General features: G+C 40.2%; 1 protein-coding gene across 1 annotated transcript in view; it reads left to right on the top strand.

Annotated features, from left to right (window-relative positions):
* Positions 1–14,641, top strand: part of RALYL (RALY RNA binding protein like) — a 425,012-nt gene that overhangs the window by 371,526 nt on the left and 38,845 nt on the right. The gene's annotated exons all lie outside the window — the stretch shown is intronic.

The following is a 14,641-nucleotide window of genomic DNA, read 5'->3' as shown; positions in this document are numbered from 1 at the left end:
CATTATTAATACATACATTTTCATATATAAAGTATATTAATTCATTTATTTCTCATAACTGCCAATAACTGAAATATTATTATCATTCCCATTTTATAAGTGTAGAAAAGTTAAGTAATATCCCTAAAGTCACAGAGCTATTTAATAACAGAGCCTGGAACTACAGCCTGATTCTAGAACATCTGTTTCTAGAGTATAGGATCTTATGTCTGTGCCCTTTTTAGTACTTCTTCTCTAAAACTTCTTGGAGAATTGTAACTTTCACATTTATGTAATACTTCATTTTCTATCCGTACCCTAGAATTTTGCTTTTTTCAATATGTTGCTTGGTTCTTTACTGATAAGACTCTCTTTTGGTTTGCATTTCCCTAGTCTACCTTTGGAGAAGGCAATGGCACCCCACTCCAGTACTCTTGCCTGGAAAATCCCATGGATGGAGGAGCCTGGTAGGCTGCAGTCCATGGGGTCGCTAAGAGTCAGACACCACTGAGCGACTTCACTTTCACTTTCATGCACTGGAGAGGGAAATGGCAACCCACTCCAGTGTTCTTGCCTGGAGAATCCCAGGGATGGGGGAGCCTGGTGGGCTGCCGTCTCAGGGGTTGCACAGAGTCGGACACGACTGAAGCGACTTAGCAGCAGCAGCAGTCTACCTTTTATTTGCCACCTTTGTCATTAGTTTCCCAGGGCACATGTGATAAATCATGACACACTGAGGGTTTAACGAGAAACATTTAGAGTTTGAACATCTGAGATCAACGTGTCCCAGAGCTGGTCTCTGTTTCTGGAAGTTCCACGGACAGTCTGAGACTGCCTTCTGGACAGTCTGTTCCATGCCTTTCTCCTAGCTTCTGGAATGCTGCAGTCCTTGGCATGCCTGGGTTTACTGACCAGTCTCCGCCTCCATCATCACACGTGCTTTTCCCCTGTGTCTTTGTGTCTGTGTGTCTTTTCCTTTTCTCATGAAGACGTTAGTCATGTTGGACTAGGACTCACTCAATAACCTCATTGTAATTACATCTACAAAGATGTATTTTCCAGTAGGTAACATTTACAGGTACTGGGATTAGTACTTATCTTTTGAGAGAACATTTTAACCAACACCACTATCACTTTATTTTTGCATAAATTTTTTCCTAAAATAACATATATCTGGACCTTGTTTTTGAAAGCAATATGGAAGTCTTTGTTTTTTACAGGGAAATTTAATTATTTTACGTATGTTTTACTCACTAGCCTGCTAGATTAGTTTATATTTCGTCCATTCTAACTCCAAGTATTTAAATTATCATTTCCTCTTTTCTTCCTTTCCTTATGCTTGTTTAATGAATTTGCTTTTAATTCTGTCTCTTCCTTCACTACAGTCTTAATTTGGATATTCTACTACATCCCTCTTTTTCATTAGTGACCATAATAATATATTAAACTTTTATAGATAAAACTATTTTATCTATTTCTGTCCTAAAATCAAATAGTACCTATCCTAACTTGCATCGAAGACATGAATTTTAGAAAGCTTGTACTTCATCGCTCCCAAACCACCTGTGTCCCCTCCCTCTTGAGCCTTCCTCCCAACCCCCACCACGCCCGACCCCTCTAGGGTGTCACAGAGCACCTGGTTGAGCTCCCTGTGTTGTACAGCAACTCCCCACGAGCTATGTTTTGCATATGGCACATGTATATTTTTCAGTGCCACTCCCTCAGTTCCTCCCATCCTCTCCAGCCCCCACTGTGTCCACAAGTCTGTTCTTTATGTTGCATCTCTATTCCTGCCCTGCAAATAGGATCCTCAGTACCATTTTCCTAGATTTCATGCATGTGCATTAATGTTTGATATTTGTTTTTCTCTTTCTGACTTACTGCACTCTGTATAACTACAGGCACTATGCTCATCCACCTCACCAGAACGGACTCAAATGCACTCCTTTTCATGGCTGAGTAATATTCCATTGTATGTATGCACCACAACCTTGTCCATTCATCCGTCAGCAGATATCTGGGTGCTCCTGTGTCCTGGCTGCTGTGAGTAGTACTGCAGTGAGCATGAGGGTACATCTGTCTTTTTGAATTATGGTTTTCTCAGGCTATTCAGGGCTTCCTAGGTAGCTCAGCTGGTAAAGAATCCACCTGCAGTGCAGGACTCTCTGGTTCAATTCCTGGAGACAGGATAAGCTACCCACTCCAGTATTCTTGGGCTTTCCTGGTGGCTTAGAGGGTAAAGAATCCACCTGCAATGAGGGAGACCTGAGTTGAATCCCTGAGTTAGGAAGACCCCCTGGAGGAGGGCCTGACAACATACTTCAGTATTCTTGCCTGGAGAATTCTCAGGGACGGAGGAGCCTGGTGGGCTATAGCCCATGGGATCCCAAAGAGTCAGACATGACTAAACATAGCAAAGGGTATATGCTCAATAGTGGGATTGCTGGGTCATGTGGTAGTTTTAGTCCTAGTTTTTTAAGGAATCTCTATACTGTTCTCCATAGTGGCTATATCAATTTACATTCCCACCAACAGTGCAAGAGGGTTCCCTTTTCTCCACACCCTCTCCAGCATCTATTGTTTGTAGATGTTTTTGATGATGGCCATTCTGACTGGTGTGAGGTGACACCTCATTATAGTTTTGATTTGCATTTCCCTAATAATGAGCGACGTTGAGCATTTCTTCATGTGCTTATTGGCCATCTGTATGTCTTCTTTGGGGAAATGTCTGTTTAGGTCTTTTGCCCATTCTTTGATTGGGCTTTTTTTTTTTATCTGATATTGAGCTGCATGAGCTGCTTGTATATTTTTGACATTAATCCTTTGCCAGTTGCTTCATCTGTAATTATTTTCTCCCATCCTGAGGGTAGTCTTTTCATCTTCTTTATGGTTTCCTTGGCTGTGCAAAAGCTTTTATGTTTATTTAGGTACCATTTATTTTTGTTTTTATTTCCATTACTCTAGGAGGTGGGTCATAGAGATCTTGCTGTGATTTATGTCAAAGTGTTCTGCCTATGTTTTCCTCTAAGAGCTTTATAGTTTCTGGTCTTACAATTAGTTTTTTAATCCATTTTGAGTTTATTTTTTGTTAGGAAGTGTTCTAATTTATTCTTTTACACACAACTGTCCAGTTTTCTCAGCACCAACTATTGAAGAGACTGCCTTTTCTCATTGTATACTCTTGCCTCCTTTATCAAAGATAATGTGCCTACAGGTGTGTGTGTCTACCTCTGGGCTTTCTATCTTGCTCCATTGGTCTGTATTTCTGTTTTTTGTGCCAGTACCATACTGTCTTGCTGACTATAGCTTTGTAGTATAGTCTGAAGTCAGGACCATTGATTCTTCCAGTGCCCTTCTTCTTTCTCCAGACCTGCCAGCATTCTTTGTATCTCCTTCAGTGGCAGATTCAGAGGCATTGCTTTTAGTAATGTTTGTTAAATTCTAAATATATATATTAAACAACTCCCTGTAATAATGTTACACCTCACAATTATAGTGTAAAGAAAAAATGGTAAAAATAAAAGTGCAGTTCTTACATTAAATGAAACTACCAAAGCACATAAATATAATCTATGAATTTAATGGAGATGACATATACTAACCTATTACACAGAGAGCAGAAATGTGTAAAAATTAGAGACGGAGAACAAAGAAAAGAAGGTTAAATATTAGGCTTAACTGTGCTTAGTCTTTCAGTCGTGTCCAACTCTTAGTGACCCCATGGACTGAAGCCCCCCAGGCACCTCTATCCATGGGGATTCTCCAGGCAAGAATACTGGAACGGGTTGCCATGCCCTCCTCCAGGGGATCTTCTCAGCCCAGAGACCAAACCCAGGTCTCCCAAATTGCAGGTGGATTCTTAACCATCTGGGCCACCAAGGAAGCACTAGGTTTAACTAGCAGGCCTCTTCCAAAGAGATCTTTGTCATGAGGGACAAGCATAAGAAATGAACATAAAATTAGCATCACTATCATCAGTTCTTCACAGGCTGTGGTTTTTCACAGTGGTTTTGATTTGCATTTCTCTGATGATTAACGATGTTGAGCATCTTTTCATGTATCTGTCAGCCATCTGTATGTCTTCTTTGGGAAAATGTCTGTTCAAACCCTCCGCCCATACTTTAATCAGACTTTTTTTTTTCGGCTATTGAGCTGTATGAGTTCTTTGCATATTTAGCATATTGGCCTCTTATCAGATATGATTTGTAATTATTTTCTCCCACTTATTAGGTTGCCGTTTTATTTTGGTGGTGGTGGTTTTTGTTTTTGTTTTTGGCTGTACAGAAGCTTTGATGTTTGATATAGTCATTTGCTTATTTTTCTTTTGTTGCTTTTGCTTTTGGTGTCATATTCAATATCATTGCCTGGACCTGTGTCATGGAGGTCACTGCCTACATTTTCTTCTGGGAGGCTTATGGTTTTAAGTCTTGCATGCAAGTCTTTAATCCATTTAGTTAATTTTGGGGTGTGGTATAAAATAGTGGCCCAGTTTCATTTTTCACGTGTAGTTGTCCAGAGTTCCCAACGCCATTTTTTGAGGAGGCTCTTCTTTCCCCGTTGTACATTTTTTGCTCGTTTGTCATAAATTAATCGACCACTTACGGATGGGTTGCTGGTTTTCTGGGCTCTCTATTTTGTTTGCTGACCCACATATCTGTTGTTGTGCCGATGCTATTCTGTTTTGATTATTTATACGTTTGAAGTATAGTTTGAAATCAGGGAGCATTATGCTTTTTCCAGCCTTGTTCTTCTTTCTTAAAATTGCTTAGTGATAAAGTCCCATTTTGTGGTTCCATACAAATTTTAGAATTGCTTGTTATGTTTTTTATTCCACAAACAATCTTGTCTTTCTCATGTGTCATCAATGGAAAATTTCTTCCTGTCTCTTTTCCTTTTGGCACGTATTTGCATATATGGGCTCTAACTTCAGTCCCCTGTGTCCTTATCATTCTTTTTTGTTCGCTTGTTTCTATTTTTACTCTTTATTTTGTGATAGCTTCTTTCAACCTTTGCTCTCCTAAATTTGCTTTTTAGCAGTTTTATTAATAACACTTTTTTATTCAAAAATCAAGTTTTTAGTTCTAGAAATTCTTATTTTACTTTGCTCCTGTTTAAACGTTGCTGCTGCTGTGCTTTGCTCAGTCATGTGTGACTGTAGCCCACTAGGCTCCTCTGACATGGAATTTTCAGGCAAGATACTAGAAAAATACTGGAGCAGGTTGCCATTTTCTACTCTAGGGGATCTTCCTGACCCAGGGATCAAACCCGTGTCTCTTGCATCTCCTGCATTGGCAGGTGGATTCTTTACCATGACACCACCTGAGAAGCCTGATTAAGCGTTGAGGCCATGGCACTTTTATTAACATTTTCTATCACTGATTTTGCTTCTTCAGTATCCATCTCCTCCAGTTATTTGCCTCATCTCTCTCTTGCAAAACAGGGCTTCCCTGATAGCTCAGTTGGTAAAGAATCCGCCTGCAATGCAAAAGACCCCAGTTCTATTCCTGGCTCAGGAAGATCCACTGGAGAAGGGATAGGCGACCCACTCCAGTATTCTTGGGCTTTCCTTGTGACTCAGCTGGTAAAGAATCCACCTACAATACGGGAGACCTGGGTTCGATCCCTAGGTTGGGAAGATCCCCTGCAGAAGGGAAAGGCCACCCACTCCAGTATGCTGGCCTGAAGAATTCCATGGACTGTATAGTCCATGGGGTCACAAAGAGTTGGACATGACAGAGAGACTTTCACTCTCTTGCAAAAACCTGCTCCATTAGTCACTTGCTTTCTTGTATAATTCCCTGACATTGTGCACCTCAAGCTATTTTGGTCCCTCAGAAAATGAGGAACTAAAAGTCAATGTGATTTCTAATCACCTTGACCAGTAGCTATCTTGGGCCTCTTTTATGACATGTGAGAAGACTTCTTTGCTCACCAATATCAGTTCAGTTCAGTTCAGTCGCTCAGTCGTGTCCCACTCTTTGCGACCCTATGAATCGCAGCACGCCAGGCCTCCCTGTCCATCACCAGCTCCCGGAGTTCACCCAAACTTATGTGCATCAAGTCAGTGATGCCATCCAGCCATCTCATCCTCTGTCGTCCTCTTCTCCTCCTGCCCCCAGTCCCTCCCAGCATCAGAGTCTTTTCCAATGAGTCAACTCTTCACATGAGGTGGCCAAAGTATTGGAGTTTCAGCTTTAGCTTCAGTTCTTCTAATGAACACCCAGGACTGATCTCCTTTAGGATGGACTGGTTGGATCTCTTTGCAGTCCAAGGGACTTGCAAGAATCTTCTCCAGCACCACAGTTCAAAAGCATCAATTCTTTGGCGTTCAGCTTTCTTCACAGTCCAACTCTCACATTCATACATGACCACTGGAAAAACCATAGCCTTGACTAGACGGACCTTTGTTGGCAAAGTAATGTCTCTGCTTTTGAATATGCTATCTAGGTTGGTCATAACTTTCCTTCCAAGTATACACTGAGCTAACTGTCCACTCAACAGTGCCTCTTCCCACAGGGAATACCTTTAGTGTTGATGGGACTCTCAGACTCTCCCAGACTGTACATTGCAAGGTGTTAGGTATAGTCCTCATCACTCTAAGAGAATTTATAATGGACTCCTCTCTTCTTGCCCAACACACTCAGGGAACGTTAACATTCTTTCCAGTCTTCCAGGAGAGGCAAGTTAGCCCTTTCCTGAACATCTGTAAACTTAGTGTCTTTCCTTGCCCCTGCATGTGCACATACTCCAATCTCATGCCTTTTTTCAGAGGATATGAGGTCTTATAGGTGTATGTGGATGTGCCTCCCATTTCCATGGCAGCCACAGTTTATTTTACTTTATTATTTAATTTAATATTATATTCTGGGGGTAGAGTCATCCAGGCATAGCGTGTTTCTATCTCTCAGAAATCCCCAAGTACTGAAAAATCTAATGACTTTTTTCTTACATTGGAATAAATCAGTAATGAAAGGACGTTTGCAGAAACACAAATTGCCAAAGTCAGCTACTTGAGAACATAATTCAAACTAGCTTTCTGTAAAGACCTTTGAGTAAAATAATTATTTGAAATTTATTATAGATGTATTAATTCTCAAATATGCTAATTTAAATAAAATTATTAATATTTAAAGGCAACAGACTGATCAATTCTGTGCATGTTTCATACAGTTCTATATATTTAAAGACTCAATTCGCAAAAACTGTAGTTTAGTGTTATTATAGTGAAACATGAATCTAAACGAGATTTGTATATAATTAATTGGCAAGATTAACTAGAGTCACAATTGCATATTCTCTCTAAAAGTATATTAGCAGACTATATTATATATGAAAGTGAGTGAATACAAATATTAATTATTTGATAGTACTTTTACAATTAGCCTGGTCTGTGGGAACAATAATTTTAAAATTCAAATCACACATGAAAAAACTTCAGTGAAGTGTGAAATACACTATGTTAATATTTGCTTAAGTGAGTGACTATTTACTGAGGTATATATTTTGCTCTTTTATTAATAGCTATTTCCCAGTACTAAATGACTTGGTTTAAGTTTAGAGGAAGAAATTAATGTTATAGCTTAGGCAATTTGTCATTTCTTATTTCAAAATTTTTAATAATGTTTAATTCTACTGAGGAGAAAAAATATATAAAGAAAATATATTAGTGCTGTAATTTTCCAAGGTTGAATGCAGATAAGCTTTTTAAATGGATTGCTCTTTTAAAAAATTATATCACCACTAGGTATTTCTGTCATTTTTCAAATCAACTTGAGCTAAAACTATAACCAGCTTGTCCCATTCCACATCATGAAATCATAAAATAAAGATGTGATGTTGCTAATAAACACTTTATAAAAGAGAAGACATAAACATCTATGAGCTTTGGCAGATGTTCTTAGTAGAAAAAAAATCAGCCTTCTGAAAAAAATATAATATTAAATAAATCTCTTTAAGTAATTAATTTAAATCCTAGGGTCTAGCAAGAGAAATCCCAATAAGCTTTTGTGCCTTTGGAGTTCTGCTGGTGCAGTTTTCAGTGACATAAGATCCTTGAAGCACCTAAAGGGCAATTAAAGGCAGTTCAATTAAATTTAAGAAGTAGTAGTTGAGAACTTATCCTCAACACTAGGGAAGTATTGTGTTGGTTTTTCCCCCCAAATCCATATGATTTTAGTATAGAGTTGAAGCATCAATCAGGGAAACAAATGTTAATATCCAGCAAAGTATCACTAAATATCCCTTTCCATCCATTATTTTGGCCAAGGTATTTATTATGCTTTCAAATATTTGGCCAGCAGGGTTAGAGAAGTCTTAATAGTATTGAGAATACTGAATTGAGCCTAGAAGGATAGGTGGGTTTGGAAAGAAAGTGCGAGAGACTTCCGTTTCCCTGAGTGGAGAAGAGCAAAGGCCTTATTCTTAGATAGTCTGGGATGGAATTCGCGTTGCACAACACACTAATACTGTGGCCGTGAGGAAATCCTCGAATCCATGTGTGCTTCTATTTATTTTCTATCTGTAAAATGGAAATAATACTTTATATATAACACTTTGTCGTGGGAATTAAATGACTGATGCATATAACGTTCTCAGGCAAGTCTCGTTAAACAGCGAGTGAAGGGGGCGGGGGGTTACTGTCTCTGTTGGTAGTTCTGGCACAGCAGAGTGCAGCAGGGAAGAGGGTGGGGCATGAAACTGCTGTAACTTGAATCCAGCCGTGGCTCTGCCGTTTTTGAGCTGTGTGCCTCGGGGGAAGGCTCTTGGTTTGCTGTGCCTTAGTTTCCTCGCCTATAACATGGGAATGGTAATCTCCCCACCGCTTCCATAAAGTTTGTGTGAGGATTAAATGAGTTAACCTGTGCAGAGCTCTTAGAATAGTGTCCCCCATGATGAAAGTCTTAATTATAAGCCTTAGTAATAATAATGTTGTTATTATTACTGTCCAAAGCAAAGATCTATCACTAGCGGTGTCAGTTAAGAAGCCAAGGATATTATGATTAACCAAAACAAAAGATAAAGAACGGTTAACAGGAGAGTGAAACACTGTGGAGAACGCTGAAGGATTGAAATTTTATCCAGGGCTGAGGGGAAAGACTCTCAGAAAGATGCTGTCTGAGCAAAATGATATTAGGAGTTTAAGAAACGTATGTGATGGTTGTGTTCACGTGCTGAGGCTGCTGTAACAAAGCACCACACACTGGGCGGCTTAGGGAACAGGAATCGATTTCCTCAGAGCTCAGGAGGCTGGGAGTTGGAGACCCAGGTGTCGGTCATGTTGGTTCCTTCGAAGGGCCTGAGGGGAGCGTCTGGGTACCGCCTCTCCTTGGCATGCTGGTGGCCGTCTTCTCCCTGAGTCTCCACGTCTTCGGCCTTCTGTATGTGTATTTACTAGGGTTCTAGTCATATGGGATTAGGGCCTCCTGGTCCGGTGACCTCCTTTTAACTTGATTACCTCCTAAACTGCCCTGTGTCTAAATAGACTCACCCTGCGGATGGCACTGGGGCTAGAACACTCATATATGAAATTTGAGGTGGATGCAGAATTCATCACATAACACAGGGTTATGTGCGTATAAAACATAAGCTAAATGCGGAGATCTCAGCATACACTTCAGCTCTTTACCTTTTGATAATCAGCTTCTTGGATATTTTTTACTTGGCTCATCCTGGTAAACACATTGAATTTCTCAGACACACATGGCTTCACAGTCTGGACACTGATGAGCACTTTATTTACACAGAGTAATAAGTCCTTACTAAAATCCCCACCTAATATTTAGATACACAGCAGCCAAACCAAAACAATTACTGTGTGCTTAAAATAAATAAATACATTTGTAAGCATCTGTGCTTGGCTTTTCCGCTAGGCTTTAATGTGGCTCATTTAACATAACCAGATTTTAAAATGCAGGCAGAAAAGAAAGAAAATAAAATGTTCGATAAAATCTTTATATCAACATAGCCTTTGAGCATTTGAAATGGTTTTCTCAGTTCTACTGTTGTTGTCCTTGTTCCGTTGCTCAGTTGTGTCCAACTCTTTGCGACCCCATGGACTGCAGTACGCAGGCCTCCCTGTCCATCACCAACTCCCGGAGCTTGCTCAAACTCATGTCCATTGCAGCAGTGATGCCATCCAATGATCTCATCCTCTGTCGTCCCCTTCTCCTCCTGTCTTCAATCTTTCAGCATCAGGGTCTTTTCTAATGAGACAGCTCTTTGCTTCAGGTGGCCAAAGTATTGGAGCTTAAGCATCAGTTCTTCTAACTCGGGATTGATTTCTTTAGGATGGACTGGTTTGATCTCCTTGCTATACATGAGACTCTCAAGAGTCTTCTCCAGCATCACAGTTCAAAAGCATCAATTCTTCAGTGTTCAGCCTTCTTTATGGTCCACTCTCGCATTCATACATGACTACTGGAAAAACTGTAGCTCTGACTACAGACCTTTGTCAGCAAAGTAATGTCTCTGATTTCTAATATGCTGTCTAGGTTTGTCATTGTTTTTCTTCCAAGGAGCAAGTGTCTTAAATTCATGGCTGCAGTAATCTGCAGTGATTTTGGAGCCCAAGAAAATAAAGTCTGTCACTGTTTCCATTGTTTCCCCATCTATTTGCCATGAAGTGATGAGACCGGATGCCATAATCTTCATTTGAAAGTTGAGTTTTAAGCCAACTTTTTCACTCTTCTCTTCCACTTTCATCAAGAGGCTCTTTAGTGCTTCTTCACTTTCTAAGGTGGTGTCATCTGCATATCTGAGGTTATTGCTATTTCTGCCAGCAATCTTGATTCCAGCTTGTGCTTCTTCTAGTCCAGTGTTTCTCATGATGTACTCTGCATATAAGTTAAATAAGCAGGGTGACAGTATACAGTCTTGACGTACTCCTTTCCCAATTTGGAACCAATGTGTTGTTCCACGTCCAGTTCTAACTGTTGCTTCTTGACCTGCATGCAGGTTTCTCAGGAGGCAGGTCAGGTGATCTGGTATTCCCATCTCTAAGAATTTTCCACAGTTTGTTGTCATCCACAGTTAAAGGCTTTAGCGTAGTCAATGAAGCTGAAGTAGATGTCTTTTTCTGAAATTCTCTTGCTTTTTCTATGATCCAATGGATGTTGGCAATTTGATTTTTGGTTCCTCTGCCTTTCCTAAAACCAGCTTGAACATCTGCAAATTCTTGGTTCATGTACTGTTGAAGCCTAGCTTGGAGAATTTTGAGCATTACTTTGCTGACCTGAAATGAATTTAATTATGTGGTAGTTTGAACATTCTTTGGCTTTGCCCTTCTTTAACATTGGAATGAAAACTGACCTTTTCCAGTTCTGTGGACACTGCTGAGTTTTCCAAGTTTGCTGGCATATTGAGTGCAACACTTTCACAGCATCATCTTTTAGGATTTGAAATAGCTCAACTGGAATTCCATCACCTCCACTAGCTTTGTTTGTAGTGATGCTTCCTAAGGCCCATGTGACTTCACATTTCAGGATGTCTGGCTCTAGGTGAGTGGTCACACCATCGTGGTTGTCCAGGTCATGAAGATGTTTTTGTATAGTTCTTCTTGTATTCTTGCCACCTCTTCTTAATATCTTCTGCTTCTATTAGGTCCATACCATTTCTGTCCTTTATTGTGCCCATCTTTGAATGAAATTTTCCTTTGGTATCTCTAATTTTCTTGAAGAGATCTCGAGTCTTTCCCATTCTATTGTTTTCCTCTATTTGTTTGAATTTTTCACTTAGGAAGCCTTTCTTATCTCCTTACTGTTCTTTGGGATGCTGCGTTCATATGGGTATATCTTTCCTTTTCTCCTTTACTTTCACTTCTCCTCTTTTCTCAGCTGTCTGAAAGGCCTCCTCAGACAGCCATTTCACCTTTTTGCATTTCTTTTTTGGGAGATGGTTTTGATCATCCCCTCCTGTATAAAGCCACAAACCTCCGTCCGTAGTTCTTCGGGCGCTCTGTCTATCAGATCTAGTCCCTTGAATCTGTCTGTCATTTCCACTGTATAATCGTAAAGGATATGATTTGGGTCATATCTAAATGGTCTAGTGGTTTTCTCTACTCTCTTCAATTTAAGCATAAATTTTCAATAAGGAGTTCAAACTCTGAGCCACAGTCAGCTTCCAGTCTTGTTTTTGCTGCCTGTATAGAGCTTCTCCATCTTCAGCTGCAAAGAAAATAGTCAGTCTGATTTCAGTATTGACCACCTGGTGATGTCCATGTGGAGAGTTGTCTCTTGTGTTGTTGGAACAGGGCATTTGCTATGACCAGTGCGTTCTCTTGATAAAACTCTGTTAGCTTTTGCCCTGCTTCATTTTGAAATCCAAGGCCAAGCTTGCCTGTTACTCCAGGTATCTCTTGACTTCCTACTTTTGCATTCCAGTCACCTATAATGAAAAGGACATCTTTTTCGTGTAAATTCTAGAAGGCCTTGTAGGTCTTTGTAGAACCATTCAACTTCAGCTTCTTTGGCACTAGTGGTTAGGGCAAACGGTTCTACTGTAGAATTTATGTTTTTTCATTGTGCTCCACTAACAGCACCAGAAAAGTTATAATTGTTCCAGAAAGAATAAGAAAGAAAGTTGGAGAAGGAAATGGCAACCCACTCCAGTACTCTTGCCTGGAAAATCCCATAGACAGAGAAGCCTGGTAGCTTACAGTCCATGGGGTCACAAGAGTTGGACACGACTGAGCAAATTGTTCCAGAGTGCGATTATAAAAGTTTGTGAGCATTAGGTCTAGTCAGTAAAATTTAACATTTCTAGCCTCTGTTTCTTCCTCTTCTGTTCTTTTCCTACGTCTGGGCCTAATAAGCAAATCCTTGACTACTCTAATAGTCTCTTACTGATTAATTTTCCTGACTCTGTATTCTTCCCCAATCTCATTAATTGCATGACCAACTGCAAGATTATTCTAAACTAAATGCTTTGTCACTTCCTCACTCAAAACTCAGAATTACTCTCATTGAGCAGGTGAGGATCCAAGCTCCTCATTGTAGTTCTCCAGGCAAATCTGGTCTCCCATTCCTGGTTCTGCCATTCCCAGTTCTCAGCTACTCTTCTCCTGGCTTAATTGAACATGTAAATGTTTCTGGACTTATGTTCATGTACCTCCACGTGAAAGTCCTTTCCTTTATCACAAGAAATGTGTTACCAACACATTATCTACCTCTTATAGACAAATTAGTGCGATTCACAGAATTACCTGTCTTTCAATCCAACCCGGGTAATAACATTCTCGTGAAACAGGTTTGGACCCTCCTGTGGCACAAAGGAGGCATCTGTCCTCTAAAGCCAAACCGGTTATTTGTCTTCCTAATTAGGATACTTAAGGCTTTCTGCTTAACTGTATAGCTATTTCCGTGAACATCATTGCATTTTAGATTACAGATTTGCCCTTCAAGTCACCTTGCACGAAGTACATTCTCAAATATTCACAGACTGTGTGTCCTCAGTGTTCTTTTGGCTTCTTGCATTTTGCCTTTTCTGTGCACGCTGTGGTTGGCCATGACCTACATCTTTAGAATTCTACTCCGTTGTTATTGTTGTTTGGTCTCCAAGTCCCGTCTGACTCTTTTGCGATTCCGTGGACTATAGCCTGCCAGGCTCCTCTGTCCACGGGATTTCCCAGGCGAGAAAACGGAAGTGGGTTTCCACTTCCTTCTCCAGAGACTCAGATCTAATCTTCCCAAGCTTCCAGCTTGTCTGTATTAGGGAACAATTGCATAACAACAAGTTGATTTAAAATATTATTCTTAGTAAAAGAAATACTCCTGACTCATGCTATCTGCTACTCTCTGTAAAAATAACTCATGGTGTTATATCCTCCACAACCCATCTTTAATGATGAAGATTATGCAGTCAGAGTACAGAGGTGGGACTGGGAAAAGAGTCTTGCCCAAGTCATGGGTTAGTATCATATTCCTTCATCACAGTGCTTCTGATGGAGAAAAGGCATATTTTCATGATTGGTTTTTTGTTTGTTTGTTTGTTTTTGCACTGCCTGTCTGCCTGTCTATCCCCCATTAGACAGTCAATCCAAAAGTATTGCCAGGACTTACACAAAGCTTTTAATAAACGTTGTTGGTCTATTTGAAGTTGGCATGAAGTGGCCATATCTGTAATACATAAGCATGCCTACAGATTTTGTGGTATTTGCTAATTCTGACTGTAGCTCAGATCATCAGCTGCTCATAGCCAAATTCAGGCTTAAAGTAAAGGAAGTGGGGAAAATCACAAGGCCAGCCAGGTACGACTTAAATAAAATCCCCTATGAATATGCTGTGAAGGTCATGAAAAGATTCAAGGGCTCAGGCGTAGCAAACAGTGTGCCTCAAGAACTATGGACAGTGGTCGTAATATTGCACAGAAGGCAGTGAACAAAACCATTCTAAAGAAAAAGAAAAGCAAGAAGTCAAAGTGGTTATCTGAGGAGGCTTTACAAATAGATGAAGAAAAAAGAGAAGCAAAAAGCAAGGGAGAAAGGGACAGGTATTTCCAACTAAATGCAGAGTTCCAGAGAACAGTGAGGAGAGACAAGAAGGCCTTCTTCAGTGAATGGTGCATAAAACTGAAGGAAAACAGCAGAAGGGGAAAGACTAGAGATCACTTCAGGAAAATAGATATCGAAGGAACATTTAACCTGCCAGAGTCCAGCCCCTGTGGATCC

The sequence above is a fragment of the Bubalus kerabau genome, chromosome 14 (genome assembly GCF_029407905.1).
Source record: "Bubalus kerabau isolate K-KA32 ecotype Philippines breed swamp buffalo chromosome 14, PCC_UOA_SB_1v2, whole genome shotgun sequence".
NCBI lineage: Eukaryota > Metazoa > Chordata > Mammalia > Artiodactyla > Bovidae > Bubalus > Bubalus kerabau.
Note: the sequence above shows the minus strand (reverse complement) of the source record. Positions and strands in the feature narration are given on the sequence as shown.